Below are 24225 nucleotides of genomic sequence, written 5' to 3' on the forward strand. Positions count from 1 at the left end.
TGCTGCTAAGTCGAAGTTGTTATCTCGTGTGTCATACGAATGCATCATTGACCTAGTAATTTAACTTAACAATATATTGTGTTTGATTCTTAACTATAACTAGAGAAATTATTTCACAAATCATAGTAAGGGTAGGTATGAGAGTTGCAGCGTATATATCAGTTGGTGTCAAAGTGGGTAGGTAATACAATATTTTTACAGCTTTGTTTTGTATAAAACCATTTTTGTTAACATTTTGCTTATATAATTTAATTTTAAGAAATACTGGATCTTTTTAGCATTGCACATACTTTCACGGAATGCCATGTTATTGTTAATAGTGACCAACTGTTACAAATAGTTTTTCCTGTAAAATAACTGGTATTTAGCATTAGTTATTTTTGCTGCAACTGTAATAACACTGTTGGTAGACACTACTTCATGGTCTTAGAGAAATCAAGAAATAGTATAATTTAAAAATATATATATACTTAAACGTATTATAATTAACGATGGTATACAAATAAGACCTAATGTTACAAGCCGGCTTCTATTAGTCTGGCAACAGTGTTCGCCGTTTCCCCTTTAACTACTGCAGTCTAAAGCGCGAGACAGGCCATATCTTCGCCGACCTCCGTAGCGTAGTCGGATGCACACCGGCTTACGGTGCGGGGGGTCCTGGGTTCGAGTCCCGGGTAAGGCATGGGTGTGACATTTACATGCTGATATTTGATTTCTCACGAATTGAAATTGATGATTGCACTACAACGAATTGAACCATTGGCCGTTTGGCGTAATGCTGTAGCTCACGTATAATGTAAAAAAAAAAAAAAAAAAAAAGCTATACCTTCGCACATACCGCGATCGACGAACCACCGTCGTAACTGTTGTTTCAGCCCCTGGGACTGTCCACGGTGGGTCGTGGGTTCGAGTCTTGCGCCGCGGCCACGCCTCCGGGACATGCCTGGTTTCTTGTAAGTTGAACAGTATTCCCTGCTGAGACCACTCACGTTTTGACGTGACAACGTCTAATAATTCGATGAACACCGGCTGAACGCACGAAAAAGTGTCCCGTTACGCTCATCTTACGCTTCCGCCGTATATATCTCTCTTCCACTCGATTGGAACAACCATCGATTTGACTTTTTCGAGGCACATTAAACTTGAAACACTCCCATTCGTTTCCTACTTTTCCTATCATCGTCCTATCCTTAACAGAATAACACAGATTGGAAGAAGTTAAATAACAAACATGTATAAAAGTTATAGTTAAAATAATCTCTTCGTTAAAGTAATAAACATATTTGAATTAATGAGTGCAAATAAAAATAAATTTATCAATTAAATTGTATACATATTTCATTTCACTTCTTTGTATCCATACAAAATATTGATAATTCAATAAAAATGATTCAATTTTATTCATAAAAGTATGCAATCATTTCATCAATGTTTTGTTATGACGTTGTCACGTTAAGCTATCGTCCGTAAACCGACTTTACAGTCAACCAATTTTTTTTGACACTGGTGTTTAGAAAACTGTGTTGTTGTTCTGTGGCTTTTATTTACAAGTAGCCATTTTCCAGTTACCTGAAAATCATGCGCTGATTAAAAAATATTTTCGTCATTAAAAATCTTTTTTAAATCGCTGTTATTTTAAAAAAAAATTAAAAATGGCTCAAATAATATAGGTTTTTACTTGTAGGGAAAAACATCTCATGATGGTATTACTATGTACAATACTCTTTGGAGGCTTGTGAAGAATAAAATGCGTAATGCAACGGACCCGCGAGCTGCTTAGTGGAATTTATTTTTGAGCTCATCATTGGACGTCTTACTCGCCAACGTAACTGTCGAACAAACCAGTCGTGGAGGCCAGGCGGTGGCGAGTCGTTGACTGTTTTTCAAATTTCACTTTGAATGTCAAGAGTTCGAATACAGTAAGTGATTTTTGTCATCAGAGTGCTTTTAAATTTGTTCTGTGTTTAATCTCTAATTTAAATTCTGAAATTTGAACAGAATTGAGTGTATTGGTGTACCATAGGCGTACCCAAGATTTTTTTCGGGGGGGGGGGGGGGGTTCTTCCAGATATTTTTCGTGGGGGGGGGGGGGCCCCTTCTTATTTTTAAGAAAAACTGCATAAACACCAAAAAATAATTGTTTATAACAAACTTTTTTAAGCTTGCATTCTTTTTACAGAAGAGTTCTTCTATTTTTTTTTGGCAAATTCAGTAAGCACATTCTCCGGGTCGATGTGGATGTTGTAGTGGACATTCATGAACCAACCAACCACTGCAATTCAAATATGTTTACGTTAACTACTCACCAATTGGGCTGCTTGGTGACGTTCTCTCTCGTCGCTCGGTGTGAAACTTCAAGAAAATGAGTTTTGAATGACATGCGTGTTCATTTGGGGGGGGGGGGGTTAACCTCCAAAACACCCCCCCCCCCCCCTGGGTACGCCTATGTGGTGTACTATTAATGAACGATTCCCTCGAGGTTTGTTGACGGCAGTAGGGTTTGACTGTTGTTCGGCTGGAAAATCGTGGGCGAGTGATGGTCCCGTGCCCAGAAGACAAGAATCTTTACCAGATTACACTCCACGAGTTAGAACCCTGCTGCAAGTACATCCCGAAAAAATTTAAGTTCAAACCATTTGGTCTAAAAGTGCTTTTTAAAGGATTCTATACGCATTTGAGGATGTAGTTGAACGACGTTTTAAACAATTTCTACGACCACCGCAAAACTTGTCACTGTCGTAAAATTAATTTCTTAAAGTAATTTGGGGTAACATCATTTTCCATACAATTTTCGGACGTGTTGTTATCCCAAACTATTTCAAAGAAATACGCTTCAAGTATTGCGGTGGTAATAGAACTTTGTTCAATAAGACATTGGCCATAAACTCAACACATACTATCCATGCTAATATTATACATGCGTAAGTGTGTTTGTTGGTTCTTCCTTCTTTCACGCAGCAACGGAGCAACGGATTGACATGAATTTTGGCATAGAGATAGTTTATGTGCCGGAGAGTGACATAAACTACTTTTTACACCGGTAAAAAAATTGCACGGTTCCTGTTGGCTAGATCTGGAGCGTTTTATCCATGATAACGGGTTTTGCATTGTTAATACTTTCTGCGTCTCCGTGGCAATTGCCATTTCATCGGTTGCTTGCAGTTCGAGGTGGATTTGTCGATTAGTTAATATTTATACTCAGTTTAGGCGTTGTTTTGGTTCTGTGCTTAAGTGTTTTAATGCCCCGCAAACGTAAACCAAGTATTTCGAGTGCCTCTCTTCGTCTTCTGGCAACGCCTATTGCATTGTTTAATTTTTTTTCTTTCGAGGCGCGGCAGTGGCGTACCTATGATTAGGGGCATGTGTAATGAACTAACTGTATGTGTTCTGACTTGCAAAGCGCGGTACTTTAGCTAGTGTTCTGTATGTTCGCGACAAGAAAGAAGTTCAGCTCCAACTTCTAAGACCTCGGGAAGCTCTTGGCAACTTGTCTCCCCGTGATGGACCTACAGCCGCAGTCCTGGTCATGGGGGAGAAACTAGGGACTAGAGACCTAGTTGTTGAAGTAGTTTCGGGCCCATTCGCTAGATAGTAGCTTTCATAATATATTACTAACGTACCTGGCTAAATTTATCAGGCAAACCAACCAGTGCAAATTAATTCACTTTATTTTAGTAGCCACATATTTTTTAGTGTAGCATACCAAAAATTTAGCATCTTTTACTAATTTATATATTACATGTTTTTTATTACATTGCAAAATTGTTTTTTGTACAGTTTAAATCTCAGTTGCTACGCAATAAGTCGCCAAGTAGTTAAATTAACATTTTAATCCTCCCGTCAAGAGGGTTTTTGCTGGTAGTTATGGGCCCACCCAACAGATAGCGTCACGTGTCGCCAGGGGCGCAACAACTAAATTTCCAAAGGGGGGGCAAAATGTCTTTTTATAAAGAATCATCGATCCCCTCTATTGAAGCGGGGGGTCCGGGAAAATTTGTATTTCAAGGTGGAAAATGGTGCTATTTAAGCAGTTTTATTATCTAAAAATTGATAACACAGCACTTTCTTTGCCCCCGTTTGCCCCCACTTCTAGGTTTCAAAGGGCGGGGCAAAATACCCTCCCCCCCCCCCCTGTTGGTGCGCCCCTGCGTGTCGCGCAACACATTGTTTCAATTCCCACTCTAAAAGTCGCACTTCTACATCTCCCTCCTTGTTCTGTGGTAGTCATGGGCCCGCCCGACAGATAGTTGTGGGAAGCCTTCATTTCACAGACGAGAGCGCCACACCCGAAGTTCCCCGAAGTTCATGCTCGCTTTTTTTCCCGTTATATCTCATTTTATAAACCGGTGTGGCATTAAATTTTGCGGTCGATTAGGATAGGTTAGCTAAATTATAAATACTTTAAAACATTGTGGATGGTTGGTTATATTTGGTAAGGATAGCTACATTAAAAATACTGTAAAATCATTTTATGGTTGCTTAGCAGGCGCGTAGGAACCGGGGGTGGGGGAGGGGGGGGGCGACCCAGGCGACTGCCCGGCCATAACATTTCATGGCCGGGCAAAGTGATGGTTTTGCCCGGCCATTGATCAGATGAACAAGAGGCATTGTCTTCATTGCAATGCTAAGTGGTTTTGTGGGATTTTCTTGCCTGTGCGTTACTTTATTCTTAAAATAAATTAAGACTTTTCGATAAGTGTACAGACATAATAAATACGGCAACTGTTCTTGTTTTCTTCTAAATATTCACGTTTTACAATGCTGATAGCGGAAATATTATTGTGGGATATAAGACCAGTAAATGTTTCCGCTCGTTCCGCCTCGTTTCTACCTAACGGTAACGACCTGACGTGCAGAGCGCTTTCCACATCAGTCATCATTCAACAGCTGTACGTCTTGCTTTTAAGTCCAAGAAACTTTGTGAGCCGTACTACAGAACTGTTTAAAATAAACTTATTTATCTGTAGTATCGTGAGTGAGTAGTGCGGAATGGCAGTGATGAAAAACATTTAGGGTTTAAGGAGAAAATTTATAACAGTATTTTAATTTTTGGGGCGTACAATGACTCAGAAAAGCATCAACTTTTTCTTTAACAACCGTTCTGCACAGTCCTGCAGTTCATCACAACCACCGTCTAAAGAGCAGTGCACATTAGGCTGTAATGCCTGTGAAGACAAAGATCCTAAAGAAGAGTTGGATTCCTTTAACTCAGGTATTAATTACTTTTGAGCAGTTTAGACTAAGACGAATTTTTACATGATCCCGAAAACTATATATAATATACATATTTAACATTATAGTTTAGTATGTCGGTACATTATTTTTTTCCGCTCGTCGCTCGTGATTATTTCATCGAGTAATAAAAAAATTTATTTGAATCTGCAAATCATTGAACAAGAATTTATCAAGCAGATTTACAGTTATTTTTTAACCATCTTCACTCGCCTATTCTGTGGGGTTCGCATTTTAAACTTATTCTTAAAGGGAGTCTGGCAGTAAAAATATTAAAATATTGACTTTTTTAATTTTGAATACCAAAATAAAATTTCGACTTTCCTGAATAAAATGATGTGTGTGTTATTGCGAGAAGCTTTTTTCCATCTTTAATTTTTAATTTTTTTTAAAGTTGAACTGCATTTTTTGAAAAATTAATTTTTGTGACTTTTTTAATTTTAAATGCTAAAAAAATATTTTGACCTTTCTGAATACAATGTAAATACTTTCTAGTACTCCTTTCAATAAAAAATATAACGAATAGTAAATTTTCAAACTTTAGAGCCTTAATTCAGATTTGGTTGATGTATAGACCTTTCCTGTATTGACCTTGATTTATGAAGTCTGACAGTAAAAAGGAAAAAAGAAAAAAAAAACTACTTTATCAATTTGAATGTGTTATTTTGTCATATAACTTATCATAAGATATTTAGATTTTCAGATTTATTGATGGTAAAGCAGTTTTTCTGTCACGTTTTAAATTAATATTCAGTGGACACTAGGTACACAATATGCTTGTGTCAATACATTCTGAATATTGGCATCATCTAAGACTATTTAATTAAAGGTGTGTAACATTAAGAGTTCTCCTGTCCTGATATGCACATGAATTTACTTAAGAGTGGGCAATGAGTGGGATAATGACGTCTTTGTTAAATTGTTTACTCAAGGCTCAGCCTCATTTAAATATTTGATTATAGCTTGTTTTGATTATTGCAGTTGATTGTTAGTACATATTAAGAAAATGAAACTATAGCTATAGATAGTTGGCAAAATATATTATCTCACAATAGAAATATTAATCTTCAACCACCGTCATGTAATTATGATGCAATTAGTGAAACATATTTTTAATTATAAATACATCTTTTCCTTTTCTACAGCTCTAGATAACTTGATGATATCTGGGGACTAAATTTGAAGGTGCTTGTAATTTATGTATTCTTTGCAGTGGGAAAATTCAACAAATTGCTTTTAAAATGAATTCTACGAGGCGAAAACTGAAAAGTGAACACTGTTTTGTGATGCCGAGCCTTAAGCAAATTTTTTTATAAAAAAAAGTTAAAATTTCTGCTAGTAGTACATTCTAGTTTTATGTACGAAAGATGCTTAAATAGCACCATTTTGCTCCTTAGAATAGTTTTTTTTTCTCCCGGGGAGAGCCCTCGGACACTTGCTTTGTTAAATCCACCACTTATAATGATACTCTCCTTTGCCCCCCAATTAAATATTTGCTTCCTACGCACCTGTTGCTTAGCTAATAACTTTATAATATGTATCTATCCAGGGATAGGAAACTGTTTACATGATTTCACAGTATCTTTAATGTAGCTATCCTAACCAAATCAACCGTCCACAATGTTTTAAAGTATTTATAATGTAGCTAACCTAACCTTTTACAATGAACAAAAAAAAAACCGAAGATGCACGATCGCGGAGCCGACTGCTCGACACGGGGCAGAGAGTCGGGAGCGGACCAATTAGCGCCGAGCTCTCCGCTACCCGGCGCCGCGGGACGCCGGCCCAATTAAACGCAATTAAAACTGCCCAATTAAAGGGTAAAAACAAAAAGGGGACGTATCGGGTCTTTAAGTGGCGAAAACTCAACTCGGGAACAACCAATGCCTCTGGCTGAGAACTCCACCCCATGGCGTTGGGTGAGATTCAGTGGTCAATCTTGAAAATGCTGATTGTCGCCTCTGATAGTTCCACTCTGTTTCCACCCCCCCCCCCCCCCCTCATAAAGACACTATCACGCTCTCATTGTTAAAACCCTGCCGTAGGCCTAATTTCATTCTCTGTCCGTACAGTGGGCCTACTTTCGCGGTATAAAGCTGAGCTGGATAGTGCTTTGCGACATTACTTATGTGCTTCGGCTTATTAAATAATAATTTACTACAAAAATAGGCTAAATTCTTTGCTTTTTTATAAACTATATAAATTAGTTACAAATCGGTAAGTTTCCTAGCTAGTTAGCATCATTTAAAATGTGGGGTCTATTTGAAACATACATTTCCCTTCTAGCAAACCAACTTCTAGTTAATTTAATTCCTCTAAATAATTGTTGAAATGAATCGATATTTTTGACGTGACAACGTCTAATAAATCGATGAACGCCGGCTGCACGCACGAAAAAGTGTTTCGTTACGCACATTGTTCCGTTACGCTGTGTCCCGTTACGCTCATTGTACGCTTGCGCCGCATCTATCTCTCTTCCACTAGACTGTTCATAAAGTGAAGTAAAAAGTTAATGTGGTTTTCATTGCTTATTACAACAACAATTTCGGCAATAAAGGTTAATTATTCTTGCATTTTAAAAAATCTGATTATTAGTATAATTTCAAGGATTTATTATTTTATTATTAAAATAAAAATGATTCAATTTTATTCATAAAAGTATGCAATCATTTCATCAATGTTTTGTTATGACGTTGTCACGTTAAACTATCGTCCGTAAACCGACTTTACAGACAACCAATTTTTTTTTTCTGACGAAAGCATGTATGCAGCTCCGAGAGATTGGCGTCTATTTCTGCGCCGCACGTGGTCGAGTCAGTCGATAGAACACGTGATCACACGTGTCAAGTACTGCCACATAGAGAATAACATGACACATTGACTGAGTGGGGGCAGTTTCTTACTGCAGCTCTCAATGTCAAACTTGTGTGTGTTTGTGTGTGTATATATATATTTATTTATTTATTTATTTATTTATTTATTTATTTATTTATTTATTTATAAGAAATTGGCCATTACCAATTTTTTTGAAATTTGAATCCCAGAAAGTACCTCGAATATACCACTCGAATCCGAATGTAGGTGTCAAGGATCGAACACAAATTATTGTACAGTCAATTTAAAATTCTACCCTTGAAATGGTTGTTCCACAAACTTAAGTTTGCAGAACCAATACATATTGTAATATTATTTATATAATTATATGTTAAAAGTACAATGTATTGGGGAATGGTAAGAGGGTAGGTATGGAGAAAAAAAATAACCCAGTAAACTTCAGAATTATCAGTGTTGAATTTTTAAAATTTACTTTATATTTTTCTTAGAATATTTTTCCTAGAATATCGAATTCTTCCAATACTAAGGATTTTATGGTATTTGAGTATTTAATTGGCTCAACGCTTATATACTGTGCCATGTAACTTTTCTCAAATTTGACAGTTCCCAAAAGTAGATATCAACGTACCAATTTTCCAAATGTCACGTGCAAAGCATTACCTGAATATTTTCACCATACCTCTAAAACCACACGTGAAGTTAATTTACAATCACTGACCGAACAACAGTTGCATAATAATACGCATATTGGGCGAATCTGAGCCAATTCAAATGAAATAGATTATAGGCTTGTATCTGTTGAGAGGTATACTAAGTCGGTCCCACATTTCATATCTAGAAGTTTACGATCACTATATATGTATGTGTATACGTATTTATTTATCGCACGTGTGAACGAACTGTCACAAAAGTAACTAACTCTCTATTGTAAGATATTAGCAATCGTGTAAGAGCTCGCATTGTGTCAAAAAGGACGAAATACGACGTTGGTGACATGAAACCTCACCAGCAGTCGACAACTATCGTTCCTCACGTCGTATCGATCAGTTATCTAGCATGAGGTCTTCAGTGTTGAGGCCTACTTTATAAAAAAACGTAATACACGTAAGACTTAGGAATTGAATTCATGCAATGTAGGTTAACCACTTTACTGTAAAGAATATTTTTGTACTTTTACAAGAATAGTCCTTGGAAACTAAGTTGCGAACGATATCACTTGTAAAAATGCAAGACAGAACTGTACCAGTTTCAATTTCACAAAGCTCTGCCATTGCAGTTATACGAGTGATATCGTTGGCAACAGACTTTCAGAAATTTTACTTGTAAAAAGAACAAAAATTTGTGTTTAATACATTGTTCTCAAGTCAATGAATTTGTTAAAACAATTTGTAAATACATAAACATTAATGTTATTAAATACATGAAACACACATGTCAGGTTTTGTGCGTGAAAAATAAGCTTACACATGTGCGAACTGGCATTTCAACATGGTCTACTGGGAAAAAAACAATTCCTGCCGTGTTTGCGTAGCGGCATATCGGGCTGTAAAGGGGAGGAAATACGTTATTGTAGCCCACTAAGGATTACAAAAATTTCCCTCTGAAATAATCTCTGTGTAACCTTATGTAGCTCATATTGGTACGATTTTCTTATTCTGTCTTTTTTTTTTTTTATCCTTTAATAATATTCGCAGGCTTTCACGGCCATTGTCTGAAGTAGCTTGGCTTCTGGGTTGTACCGCGTCCTTACTAGGAAACTGCTCCCTGATGATGGCGACTGCAATGTCGACCGAAACTTTGGTGAATTATTCGCCAAGGACGCGGCTACAACCCAGAAGCCAAGCTACTTAAATCCTGAAAGAGAGGGTCTGGACCCCCACGGAACCCCACATGGCTACGTAGTTGTAATGGCGAGAGGCAATATCAAGTAAAAAATGATGTGCAATTTAGCGATTTGAAATCGTAGGGTTGGTACATGTGTTCGAAACATACAACTCGGAAGTCGAAATACGGCGTAGTTTCCACGAATATTCAGTTGTTCGAAATCACGAAGAACTCTTCGACTATTCGAGTTGTTGTAAAGTCCGCACATTTACTGTAATTTCTAACAGTGTGTGAGTGGGGCTAGTATTCAGTTTATTGGTAGGCCTACGTTAATCTTTCTTCGTCCATTTTTCCAAGTTTTCTCTACGCCATACGGTGTCACACGGCAAGAATCATTCCAAGAACGTAAATTCTATGCTGTTCTCAATATATGTCGTTATTTGAAGTTTTGCATGACTAGTTACGTAGCGGTCACTAAGCCAATAGTTCGACAAGGAATGCGTTATGTGTGGCACGAGTGATTTGAAATCGTAGGGTTTGGTTGTAGTCTTGGCAACTCTTCGTACTTCACGAGCGACCCGGGGGTTGTCTCGAGGCTCGCAAACAGAGCGGACCTTGCGAGGGCCCGTCACAGAGCAGAGTACGAAGGCCAGCGGGCAGCAAACAAGACGTCTGACTCACAGAACCCACCGCCCGTCGCTCTCGGAGCTCCTCCGACCAATCAACGGCGTCGTTATCGCGGTCGCAGTGCGAGTCACGGGCAGCCAGAGCGATTTCCTCCACAGCCACGTCAGCTATTTCAAGATACAAATAATGTCGAACCGTCACTGAATTTCGAAAGTAACATTGAGTCATTTCAAATATTATTTTGAAGCAACAAAAAAAAATTATTTCATTTTTGTTGATTTTGTCTTGTATAACTTACGTAAAACTAAATTTAAAAAATTTATTTATACATTTTTATTCACTCAGATATTTTAAAAAAAAAGTATTTATTTTGTTTTCTTCCTTTGAGTCATTGCTGCGATAAAAGTAAAATATTTTGGTTGATTAGCGTTTTTATTATTATTATTTTATATATTTCTCTATTTTCGAATTGATGGGCTTTGAACATACATACACAAACTTTCACGCAATAGGGGGTTCGTCAAGTTCGTGTCATTATTTTGTATTTACGTCTAAACTGCTAATCTGGTAAACTTTTTCAATTGTCAAACTTAAAAAAAAATATCCGGAGCATACGTTTTGCGTTTTAGCTACTAAAATTATATATATTTATTTATTTAAATTATTTTGTAGTATCGATAATGAGAATTAAATGGATTACAGAACTGAAAAATTTAGGCTTAAAGGTAATGTTACTGGTTTTAATTTCAATTGTAATTTGAATTTATTTCTGAAATAATATATATTTAATTTACTTACCGGCAAAATTCCTCACAGGTTTGATAATTTTGAAAGACTGGGTAAATTTTAAAAAAAAATGTTCTGAAATATACATTAATTCAAACCATATCGTGATGTAACTAGCAAAATTTCCTTTTGACTAAAAAAAAAAAAAATATATATATATATATATATATATATATATATATATATATATATATATATATATCTGTACTGCACAAGAATGTTAAAAATTGTAACTCGGAAAATTATGCGTAGAGTAGGGTATGCTGTGAAATTGAAGCCACGCCTACCTAAAAGTTTGCCAATGCATGTCGGGAACATGAAATAACGACGTGGGATAGGAAAAAAAACCCGCCAAGCACAGCAGAGTAGGTACAGTACAAACGCACACACGCCATTCGCCCGGACTAAACTTGGCGTGGCAATGAACCTTTGCGAAGATACCGTTAAATGTTAGCAGGGTTATTCACGCGACGTATCTCCTCGTTTGACCATCTCGCGGCGGAGCTTGGAGCGCAAAGTGTGTGTTGACCATATAAGGTAATACCGCGACTTGCCTTGACTTCTAGGGAGGATAAGGACAGTCAACAAAACTGCCCCCCCCCCCTCTACCCCCTTCTCCAAAACCCTTCTAAAGACTACAGCGTGGCCAGCAAGGACGCTGTCGACTACCAATGGAGTCATGGAGAAAGTTATTAGCTGTTGTTTATTTTAACATGTGTTCACTTTTCAATTAATAGGCATTGCATCTGGTAGCTGGCTCCATTCTGTAGAAGTTTGCAAAAAGATATTGGGCAAGTTGAGACTATTCTAACTTGCACAGAGATGCAGAGATAAATTGACACACCATTTTTTTTTGTATCTTGTGTAGTTTATTAGTTAGCTACTGGCTCTGAAGTGAGTACAGAGGGTAAAAGATATATATGTATATATATAAACATGGAGGGAGTGGAATGGGGGGAAGGAAATAAAATACACAGTTAAAATTAAATTTAGAAGTACATTTGTCAAGAATTGCACTATCCGTGGTTGTACAGCTCTAAGTCTCGTTTACGATCAAGTACTTACGAGCTAACAGTACCTAAGTATTAGTCATGTCCTTAAAAGTATTAGTCATGTCTTTAAAATATGATTGTGATTACGACTGAATATAATAGTTTTACTGTCAATCACAAACCATCACAGTCATACAATGCACTAACGTAGTCAAGGATCGATTTTATTTGAGTTCAGAGTTTACGTCCACGGGTGTATCTACCTGTGCTGGTTTCCATTAATTATTAATGAACTACCGTTGATGCGAATATTGTTTATGTCAAGAAAGATTCTTCACAAGCATGTTACTAGTTTCAAGATCCCAATTGATATGTTACACCTACATTATTTCTTCATTATTGCAACTATTTAGTTTAGTATTCCAAATGTTTAACCCGTCTATGGACTTTCTTGGGCTTACCTTCTACTTTGACTGTCTTACGCCGTTTGTTATTGAAACAATTTTTACAACAAATGTTGCAATGAGATTTCTATACAGTAAACGCTCTATTAAATATCAGCATTATGTCATTGGTTATATGGTCGTTGGCTTGGATTATTCGTTGGGATGCGTTTATTAAACTACATTTTTATGGTAAGCATCATAATTATTGATTAAAAAAATTTTAATACCTAACTGATTTAAAACATGTATTAAATTTTGTTCAAAAATATAATCTCATGTTTGAAATTATGTTGTTTAATTATTGTCTTTTTAGGAGACAGCCTAAAAATTAATTCAGTAGCAGTGAATTATTTTTTTAAACTGCAGGTAAAATGTGTGTTTGATAGAATGAAGATTAGCTTACAGCTAAACATATCAGATAATGTTTAACATGCTTGAAGATAAAACAGTTCAACAATGTAGTGAAAATGTAAATCTTCTCGTCACGGCCATGAACCATGTATGTAAAAGTGGCCACTTCAGCGTGCAAATTTTCGCAAAAAAATCACTTAGCATTTTTCTTCTTTTTTTCAATATGAAAATTATTTTAAAATAATTCGAAAATCACCGGATAGTAATTTAGTTTTGTGCGTGACAAATTGTTTTAAATTACGTATCTTTCCCTTATTCAGACTGTTTTTGACGTGACAACGTCTAATAAATCGATTAACGCCGGCTGCATGCAAGAAAAAGTGTCCCGTTACGCACATGTTCCCGTTTCGCTGTGTCCCGTTACGCTAATTTTATATTGCTCTTTGCTAACTTGAACCTCCTAGCATTGCGACCGAGTCCGCGGCGTAATTCTATTTTCATACATTTCAATGTAGCATTTTAATTGCTCTTTGCTAACCCGTTCCTCCTAGCATTGCTGCAGAGTCCGTGGCGCAAATAATATATATTTTATTATTTTTGACTACATCTGGTGTTGGGTAAGCCATTTTCCTTCACATCATTCTTTAAACACTCCCATTCCTACTTTTCCTATCATCATCCTATCCTTAACAGAAGAACACAGATTGGAAGAAGTTAAGGGGTCCTCCCCCGGGAAAATTTGAATTTTAAGGTGTAAAATAGTGCTATTTTAGCAGTTTTCGGTACTTAAATTTAAATATTGTAATAATAATAATAATTTTATAATTTAATATAAAATTTGTTTGAGTGATGAATAAGAATTTAATTAAAGATTTGGTGTTTAGGGAGGGTTTGAACCCCTAACCCCCACTGGTTACGCCCCTGTGTGTTGTGAGTTGACTTTGCGGCACTTGTACCGGGCCAAGTGATAGACTCAGTTTAAATCACCCGCGCCCCAGCTTTTTACAGTTGGCACTGCAAGGGTCGACGTCCATAAACCGTGAGAGTGGCATCCCTGCAGTGAGAAACAAAAAAAAAAAATCAGTCTTCGTTTTGATCGGCATGATGGCGGTAGGCCGCAATGGTGCGGGCTGATGCTATCGTGTAATTTATGTTGCATCGTCGGTTAAAAACCATCTCGATACAGTCCACATATGTTTGTCAACATTAACAATACAACATGCAGCAATCTATCCGGACATGACTTTGTGTCAGCTTATCCCACGAGACCAGCTCTTGGGTCTCAGATTACGTGAGCCCTCAGAGGCTCCTCCCCCCCCCCCCTTTTTTTTTTCCACCTTCCACGTGAATCCTAGAGATTTGCGTCCCTGCTGATGTCTACCGTGTTTTCTTACTGTAGGGAGTGCTTTAGGGGCAGGTATCAGGGTTCCCTAGCCCTTTGAAGTGCTGACGTTGTGAGCGACGAGGACAGCTCCGGTTACCAGCCTGGACAGCTGGCAGAGGTTGGGTAGGCCTCCACCGGACCGCGGGTTCGCTGGGTGATTGAGGAGTCCCAGTGTGAGGCGGGAGACTGGGGTAGGCGCCAGAAGTGATGACTCCAGAGGGCTTTGGGAGCATCCAACTTGCTGGTGAGCTGAGTGGGGTAGGGGGCTGGAGGTGGTGCATAAGCTGGGATGGGTAGCCTCAGCCTCTGTGTATAGCCAACGGCTTTAACGCCCTCCCGGTTGCGTATGCGGCGTATCCGCATCCATGCCCATGGGGGCCCCAGCCTAGACATCCTTATAGGATATGAAGGCTGGGTTATCAAAAATGGTTGGAGGAGAGATCCTCAAAACCTGTAGGGAGTGATCCCTAGCAGTTCTGTTTAACTTATATAGCTCTGGATTGTAAAAAAAAAAAAAAAAGTGGGGGCTGGTTTGTCTGCAAAGTTGGTTTACGGACGATAATTTTACGTGATAAACGTCATAAGAAAAAATAGATGAAAATTTGCATCCTTTTTAATTTTCAAATATTATTTACAGCTTTTGCTAATTTAATTTAAATAATTTGTTTAAATATAATCACGAGCAGTTATTAGTTGAAAAGCCCGCCTTAACCTGTTTGATATATTATAGAAGATTTTCTCGCACGGTGGTTGGCCGGTTCTTGGCACGCTCGGCTCAGGCGGGACTTGACAATGAGTCTTTTTTTTTTTTTTTTTTTCGTGCGTGCAGCCGGCGTTCATATCGATTTGTAAGACTGTTATCACGTTCAACAAAACAAAAAAAAACGAAGTGGAATTTCTCCCACCCTACCCTGATGGGGAGCACACGTGGGAGGGGAGTGTGAGAATGCCGGCCGTGGGGTGGGGGGGTGGTCGCACAAGTGAACCACGGGCCTCGCCGGCTCCTGGCCGCTGGCACGGAGGGCGCCACTGCATGCGCGGGCCAACCAGAGCGTGCTGTGTGCGCGGCCGTGTCTCGGGATCCGTTACTAATTGCCTGCTGCGAGTGCTTTCCCCCCCTACTCCTCCTCCTACTCCTTCTCCCCGAGTGCAGCCTTGCCCGCCGCTGCTGCTGGGGCTCTGCTTCTGCCGCGCGCGCCGCCAGCACTGCACACTCCCAGAACAAGGAGGGTAAATAAACAAGTGCCACTCTTACAGTGGAAACTGAAACCATGTGTCGCTATCTGTTGGGCGGGCCCATAACTACCAGCAATTAAAAAATCGGAATAGAGGTTCTCATACGAAGTTTTTTTTAATTTTTTTATTTTTTTTAAATGGGGGACCCCCTCAGGGGGTCCGCCCCGCCAAAAAATTAGCTCTTTATTTTAAAAAAAAATAGAATACAAATAGAAAACATGGAAGAGAACATATGATACATTTACATTAAGGTATTTACAATTAAAGATACATACATTTTTGTCCCTTCCATCATTCCAGTCCTTGGGGGCCGATACGGTTTTTTTGTGGTTATATTAAGTTTTCTCCTTGGCGGCGCAAAACTAATTTAATCGATGCGAAAATACCTAATGCTGTTTTGTAATTAACCGTCATTTAATAAATAAATAAAGGAGTAGGAGGTGCAAAAACCCATTGTATTACACACCACAAAATTAGTGGCTACCTAAATAGTGAATTTTCACTGGTTTGTTTGCCTGATAATAGCTTATACATTACTTCTCCTAATAAATTAATGTAGTTTATGTCAGCAATATATTATGAAAAATACTATCTAGCGGACGGGCCCATAACTACTTCACAAAACTAGGTCTCAGTCTCGGTAATTAGAGTTTCTCCCCCATGTCCACACTCCCAGACGCACAGCGGCAGAGAATAGAGGTTCCGCGAAGAAGAAAACAATCACTGTTTGAAGAAGAGACTCTTCCTACATACCAAGGTTTATTTTTTTTTTTTTTTAATAAGCTCCACCAAAACAAGTAGTTCACCCAGATATTATTTTAAAAAGAGTTTTATCTTAGAAATAACCAACCAGTTGGCTAGGAAAAGTCTCGTTTTGTTTACTTCCTTCCCTTCCTCTTTTCACCCTGGCCAGACCTCTGCCCCTACCAATAACTCAGTGGTTGAAACACTCTAAAAAAAAATTCAGAATTACGATACTACTACAATGGTATCTATCTCTCCTAAAAGCTATTTGGTTAGAAAAAAAACAAAGTACTATTCCTATGATCTTCTCTACCTTTTACTAGAAATTTACCATACAATGTAAAGGTCAATAGCTCTTTCATTACATGTTAGGAGCATTGCAAAAAAATTAGCACTCGTGAACTAAGTTCTCTGAATCTCATACAATTATGTTTTGTGGTGCTTGCCTGGTTTAATGAAACCTGATGTAAAATTAAAATTTCAACCAAGATAAGTGAAACTAATTGCAATGTCTTTAAGTATATTTTACAAACTCATTGAACGCTTGAGTTCGACAGAGCATAACGACACTTAAGGGTGTGCCTCCCATTTTAGGTCATGATTTTATATTTATATTAATCACTGATCAACTTGAAGACTTTTTCAATTGTTTAACTTTCACGAAATGAAAAATATATAACAACACTGTCTACATCAAATGGTTTGCATTTCTATCACAAAAACTCATTTCATTTTTTTTTGGCTGTCAAAATCGTAACAAATTAGAGAATTTTGAAATGTCAGGTAAAACTAATTGATATTTTCTGAAATAAATTCAAACCATTTCTTGAAGTAGCCAGTGGCATTGCAGTTAAACCTAAAGTTTCAGTTCTGCAATAAGTTAAATTCTTCTTATTTGTACAACCCAAAAAATGTTAAAAATGTAACTTTGGGAGCTAATTATGCAAAAAGTATGCGTTGTATATATTTTTCATTTCGTGAAAGTTAAACAATTGAAAAAGTCTACAAGTGTATCAGTAATGACTGTTAATATAAAATCTTGACCTGGAATGGGAGGCACCCCCTCAACTGGAATGTAACGAGTACTGTGGTCAGTTGCGAGCAGCGTGGCTTAGAGCCTGCGGAACCGGTTCGGATGACAAAATACTGTCCGCCGGACTTTCCAACAGACGAAAATAAACTGTTGCGTAACCAGGATGAAGGAGCGCAAGTACAACGATCGGTAGACATCGCCCTTCTGCGAAGAGAAACACTCTATTAAATGAAATAATTTATAACGCAAATAAATTATACAAACGCCAACACAACCTCACTTTTTTTTTAAACTTGTGAATTCTCTTTACTATGACTATTTTAGTTAATTAAATATATTCCAGGGTAGTTTCACTATCATAAAGTTTTCATTTGGAACACAAACACGTATGGTATTTCCCAAATTTTTTTTGTGAAAGTGACTATATAGGTTTATGTAGATACAGGGAAGCCTTCTTTTCACAGACGAGAGAGCCAAAACCCGTAGTTCCCCGAAGTTCATGCTTTTTTTTTTGCGTATCTTTAATGTAGCTATCCTAACCAAATCAACCGTCCACAATGTTTTAAAGTATTTATAATGTAGCTAACCTAACCTAATTGTCCATTAGTATCATAGTATCCTTTTATCAACACTGCCATATTTATTTACAATGAACAAAAAAAAAAACCCGAAGATGCACGATCGGGCGTTTGGCTCTCTCGTCTGGGAAAAAAAAGGCTTCCCAACACGTGGGTCAGTCATCTTCCTGTGAAAATTCCATTGCATGATGCGCGCGCATAGTAAAACTTCACTCGTCTTTCTTCTTTTTTTCAGTAATGTGCCTAAAGAAGTTTTAACTTCAACAAAAAAAACACACAAACACACACACACACATGGGTCGTGGCCGTCACGCGCGTTTGAAGTGCAACTTCACAGTCAGGTGTGCCGTCTAGCACTACCTCCCCCCCCCCCCCTCCTTCCTGTCCAGCCAATCCTGAGCTTTGCAATTTTTTCCGTTGCGCCTCGACCTGCACTACCGGCTGTGAAGAAGTTCTCGCTCGAAAAAAACCGCCCGGTCGACCGACCTTGAAGGTTGGGCGGGTGAAACCTCTTGGAGCGTTGTTTGGGGAGGAGGGGGGGACGCCAGACGACCGGTTAGCGACGGACGTAACGGCTGCCGTGGGCGGAAGGAGCGGGTCGCCGTGTTGTGTCTGCCCGCGCTTCTTCTCCCGACAGAACCAACTGTTCAGGGGAAGTCAAGTGACAGCGGCACGAAAGCAGCTGTCAGCATTGCCCGTGTCGTACGCAGCACTTTTGTGTCTGAGAGCTTTACAGGGACATATCTCTCAAAAGTCTAGCTTAATTTATAGGATTACTAGAGACTCCCGAGCTTATCAATGTCGTCTACGCACTGCGACAGAGCCACAGCCGCAAGCGCTGTGGCCACTCTCACTCCCACGAAATCGAAGATTTAAAATCTTTGTAAAATTTGCTCCTAACTGAAATTTAAAACAGTGGTAACATTCAAGTTTTCTAGCAACATTTTAAATGTTTACCTCCGCAAACCTTGCGCGGAACACCGAAAACGAGAAGTTAAGTCCTAAATAATACTTTATTGACCACTCAACAATATGGCACTATAACGTAATTACTATAGTATACTTTCAGAATAGCAAACCAAAACTTACTCAAAACATTATTCTCAATGATTAAATTTAAAAATCTTTCACTACGTTTGACTAAATATGATATTTATTCAATAATATTAGAAGAGAGGTGTTCTGAAAAAAAGGGCACAAATGAAAATACGTATTACAAAAACACGTAGAGCCAGATGTGAAAACATTAAATAAACGTAGTTGCAAAGTTCTTAAACTTTAAATTAGTTTATTTGTTGAGAGCTTGTTACAATGTGTTTGACCGCTAAAGCGATCCGAGCCGCGTAGTGTATACTACTGCGAGGTTGTCGAAGTAGGCTCGGGTCGGGACGAATTTCGCTGTAAAGAAACAAAAGTTTTTAATACATGGAAAATTATCCCAAAGAAAAAACTTTGTACAATTGCAGAATGAACGTTTCTTAGTAACATATCAAAAGTTTACCGATGCAAACCTTGTGCGTCACACCAAAAACGAGCAGTTAAGCCCAAAATGTCAATTTTTTGCAACGATCCACAATAATGGATATTCCTAAGGCAGTTTATGGAGTAGACTGACAGTATGGAACCCAAAATAATCTATAAACATTGCCCTATCTGAGGATAGTGATAAAAAGTACCAAGTTTAAACATCTTTATATAAAATAGACAATTTAAATCATTAAAGTTAACGAATTCACTTTCATTCAATTTTTAGGAAATATAAATACATTTTACATAAACTTAAAGAGCCCAAAATGGAAATCGCTTAGAGAAAACTTTGTTGCGTATTTATTCATATTTAAATTGGTATATTTTTTAAGTGTCTCATACAATTAGTCTGACCTCTGAAGCGATCCGAGCCGCGTAGTGTATACTACTGCGATGTTGTCGAAGTAGGCTCGGGTCGGGACGAATTTCGCTGTAAAGAAACAAAGGTTTTTAATACATGGAAAAATATCCCAAAGAAGAAACTTTGTACAGTTGTAGAGTGAACGTTTTTAAGTAACATATCAAAACTTTACCGATGCAAACCTTGTGCGTCACGCCAAAAATCAGCAGTTAAGCCCAAAATGTCAATTTTTTGCAACGATCCACAATAATGGATATTGCAAATGCAGTTTTTGGAGTAGACTGACAGTATGGAACCCAAAATAATCTAGAAACATTGCCCTATCTGAGGATAGTGATAAAAAGTACAAAGTTTGAACACCTTTCTATAAAATAGACAATTTAAATCATTAAAGTTAACGATTTCACTTTCATTCAATTTTTAGGAAATATAAATACATTTTACATAAACTTAAAGAGCCCAAAATGGAAATCGCTTAGAGAAAACTTTGTTGCGTATTTATTCATATTTAAATTGGTATATTTTTTAAGTGTCTCATACAATTAGTCTGACCGCTGAAGCGATCCGAGCCGCGTAGTGTATACTACTGCGATGTTGTCGAAGTAGGCTCGGGTCGGGACGAATTTCGCTGTAAAGAAACAAAGGTTTTTAATACATGGAAAATTATCCCAAAGAAGAAACTTTGTACAGTTTTAGAGTGAACGTTTCTTAGTAACATATCAAAAGTTTACCGATGCAAACCTTGTGCGTCACGCCAAAAACGAGCAGTTAAGCCCAAAATGTCAATTTTTTGCAACGATCCACAATAATGGATATTGCAAATGCAGTTTATGGAGTAGACTGACAGTATGGAACCCAAAATAATCTAGAAACATTGTCCTATCTTAGGATAGTAATAAAAAGTACACAGTTTTAACATCTATATATAAAATAGACAATTTAAATCATTAAAGTTGAGAAATTCATTTTCATTCAAATTTACGGAAAAGTTAATACATCTTACATAAATATAAAGAGCCCTACTTGAAAATCGCTTTCAATAAACGTTGTTGCATATTTATTCTTCTTTAAATGGGTATATTTTTTAAGGGTCTCATACAATTTGTTTGACCCCTGAAGCTATCCGAGCCGTGTAGTGTGTACTACTGTGAGGTTGCCGAAGTTGGCTTGGGGTCGGGACGAATTTCGCTGTTAAGAAACATGGAAAATTATCCCAAAGCAGAAACTTTGTACAGTTGTAGAATAAACGTTTCTTAGTAACATGTCAAAATTTTACCGATGATCCCTTGTGATCACACCAATAACGAGCAGTTAAGTCCTAAATGATAATTTCCCAAACGATCCACAAAATTGTGTTTCGTAAATAATTTAATAACTCTATAAATACTTTTTTTTAAGTAGGCTCCCAGTATACAGCAAACTTGGTTTGTCCTCAAACGCCATACTACTACGGTAATAGGAATATGAAATCACTACAGACAAGATTTTGTTCCGTTTACTATGGTGAAACCAGAGCTAACCGAGAAATGACCGAACGTCCCGGAAAGTTGTGATATTTGACGATATTGCGCGAGTAGCACACCCGTACGTGACTACAGAGAATGGATAGTTTCCTTAACCGTTAGTATTTCTGGTACGAACACCCTCTCACAGGTAGGGTCATAAAATACGGTCAAACTCTTGCAAAAACATCCACCACCGCTCTTTGCCACTAGCAATCCAACGACGTCAGCTAGGCGCAGCACTCAAATACATTAACTTATTAAAAAAAACTGAATATGTAATGCTACCTATACGTTTTACAACACAACTCGTGTTTTATTTATTTTCTGGAAAAAAAAACTATTATTATAGAAATTATGTTGTAAAAGTGAAAAAAAACTCAGAGTACATTTACGATGTATCGTTTTATTCAATTTTTATGTAGTAAACTGATTTTAAAGAAGTAAATATATAATTTTTCATTTTGTCGAATACAGGCTACATTAAAATTTTGCATTTTTCTGATCGAAAATAAAACGATGTATCAGAAATAAAAAAAATCGTTGCTAAAAAAATTATTTTTAATAATAAAATTTTTGAAACAGAATAAATCCATGCAGATATAAAACCAGAGGTCCTCTAGAAGTACACTAAGATACTACTACCGACAGCTCCATAATAATAACACAACACAGGCTAGAGAGTGAGAAATAACCTAGCGGCCAGAGCTGTGACGTTATATTTTATAGATAAATAGTTAAATTATACATTACATTATATGGTGTCAAAGGATTAACATCTTTTTTTTATGTAATTTGTGGCACTGGAAGGTTTATTTCCCCCCGTGTGTCCCTATAAATTTTAAATAGGTTTTTCTAAGAGGTGAAGTTATTTTCGTTGTCATAATGTTATCATATCTATTAAAAAGCTAAGTTGTTCATATTGGCCGTCTGCCATCTATCGGCCTGACGTGAAAACAACTCCAGGTTTTTAGGCTTTCTCACCTATTAAAAACTTGCTAGAATTTACAAGTCTTGTATATGTTTTCCATTTCTCAATATCACCACCGAATTTTTCTTTCAGTAGTTTATACAAGTGAGTTGCTTTTTTTCTTAGAAACATAAGCTCTTATTGGACTTATAGCGCCTTCAAATACCTTGTCCCAAGCTGACTTCATTGCATAGACACTCTGAAATTCTTCATTTGTCTGACTTAGAGCCGTCCTTCATTAGTCCCCAGTGTGTTTGCCTGAACTGCATCCGAGCTCTCAGACACAAAAGTGCTGCGTACGACACGGGCAATGCTGTGACAGCTGCTTTCGTGCCGCTGTCACTTGACTTCCCCTGAACAGTTGGTTCTGTCGGGAGAAGAAGCGCGGGCACAAACCTGTGAAAAATTTGTCCAAAGCTGAATTTTTGCACAGTTGTAGATTTGACTATGCTTAATAACATACAGAAAGTTTACCGCTGTAGACCATGTGCGTATCACCGAAAATTTGCATTTAAGTCCTAGATGACAGCGACTTACATCAGTCCATTAAAATGCTACCCATTTGTACAGTTTTTAATTTAGACTGTCCATAAAACTACCAAAATAATCTTGAGACTCTAATACAGCCATTAATGTTGTAAAAAGCATAAATTGTTAATATTAAAGATTTGATATTAAGCGATTAATTCATGACATATTATTTTTTATCTTTGCCACTCAGATAAAAATACTATTTACACCAATTTGAAGAGTCCAATGCGAAAAATGTCCAAATAAATGTTTTTGGTTATACCTTTAGCTTTAAGACAGTATATTTATAAAGAGTCTAACGTAATTAGTTGGCTCATTAAAGCTGCCCGAGCGTTGCAGTGTACTGCGGCCGTACTGATCTCTCACGGCCACCGCCGTTCCAGCGCGGCATTGCGACACACTGCGTGCTGCGACACTCATTCAACTGGGTCTTATTTAGGGATTACTTAAAACATAGCTAATTCATATGAGAGGGTGTATGTTACATGTAATGAGATATGCATTTTTTTTCTTATATGAATGTTTTTTGATACAATAAAATTAACAATAAACGATTTCTGCTTGGAACTTGTAAATAAAAAACTCTAGAAGTAGGTGAATATAGACGGTATGGTGGCAGGGGAGGGGGGAGGGGGAGCCGGGGAGCCACGGCGGCCATTTTGGATTACGTCACACTCGGCGGCCATCTTGGATTACGTCACTTCCGGCGGCCATCTTGGATTACGTCACTTCCGGTGGCCATTTTGTTTTATCCGCCATTTTGTTTTCTAGAAAATTCCGACATTTCGAGTTTCGTCCGCCATCTTGAAAATCTTTATTATCCGATTTTAATGAAAAAAATTTAAAATTTATAAAAAATTAAATAATCAAAATTTTAAAATAAAATTTAAAAAATATATTATTTAATAAAATTTTAATTAAAAAACCTACACATCGAACACCCCACTCCTCTACATTACGAATACACCATCTAGCACCCCGCTCCTCTGTTACAATGACATCATCATCGAACACCCCACTCATTCCTGTTACAATTTTTGTTACAAAACATTCTTTAAAATAAATTTATTTTCAAAATAAAAAATATATACCATCGTTGTCTGCGGAGGCAGCCATCTTATTTAGTGGAGACCGCCATCTTGATTTCATCTGATGGATGTCGTCATCAGGTGTAGGTTTATAAAGTACGTTAGTGTATATAAGGCCGAGTTTCAACTCTCTACCAACATTTTTATGAACCTTATAAGCCAAAATCCACAAAAATCC

The 24225-nt window shown here is 37.5% G+C and overlaps 1 protein-coding gene across 3 annotated transcripts in view; it reads left to right on the plus strand.

Moving 5' to 3' along the window:
• Window positions 1-24225, plus strand: part of LOC134542046 (fatty acyl-CoA reductase wat-like) — an 81301-nt gene that overhangs the window by 6436 nt on the left and 50640 nt on the right. For 2 of the 3 annotated variants that reach the window (XM_063385895.1, XM_063385897.1), the window contains exon 2: window positions 876-953. The exons of the other annotated variant lie outside the window; for it this stretch is intronic. The gene's annotated coding sequence lies outside the window, so the exon portion shown is untranslated. The remainder of the gene's footprint in view (window positions 1-875; window positions 954-24225) is intronic. 3 annotated transcript variants of the gene reach the window in all.

This window comes from Bacillus rossius, assembly GCF_032445375.1.
Source record: "Bacillus rossius redtenbacheri isolate Brsri chromosome 4 unlocalized genomic scaffold, Brsri_v3 Brsri_v3_scf4_2, whole genome shotgun sequence".
Taxonomy (NCBI): domain Eukaryota; kingdom Metazoa; phylum Arthropoda; class Insecta; order Phasmatodea; family Bacillidae; genus Bacillus; species Bacillus rossius.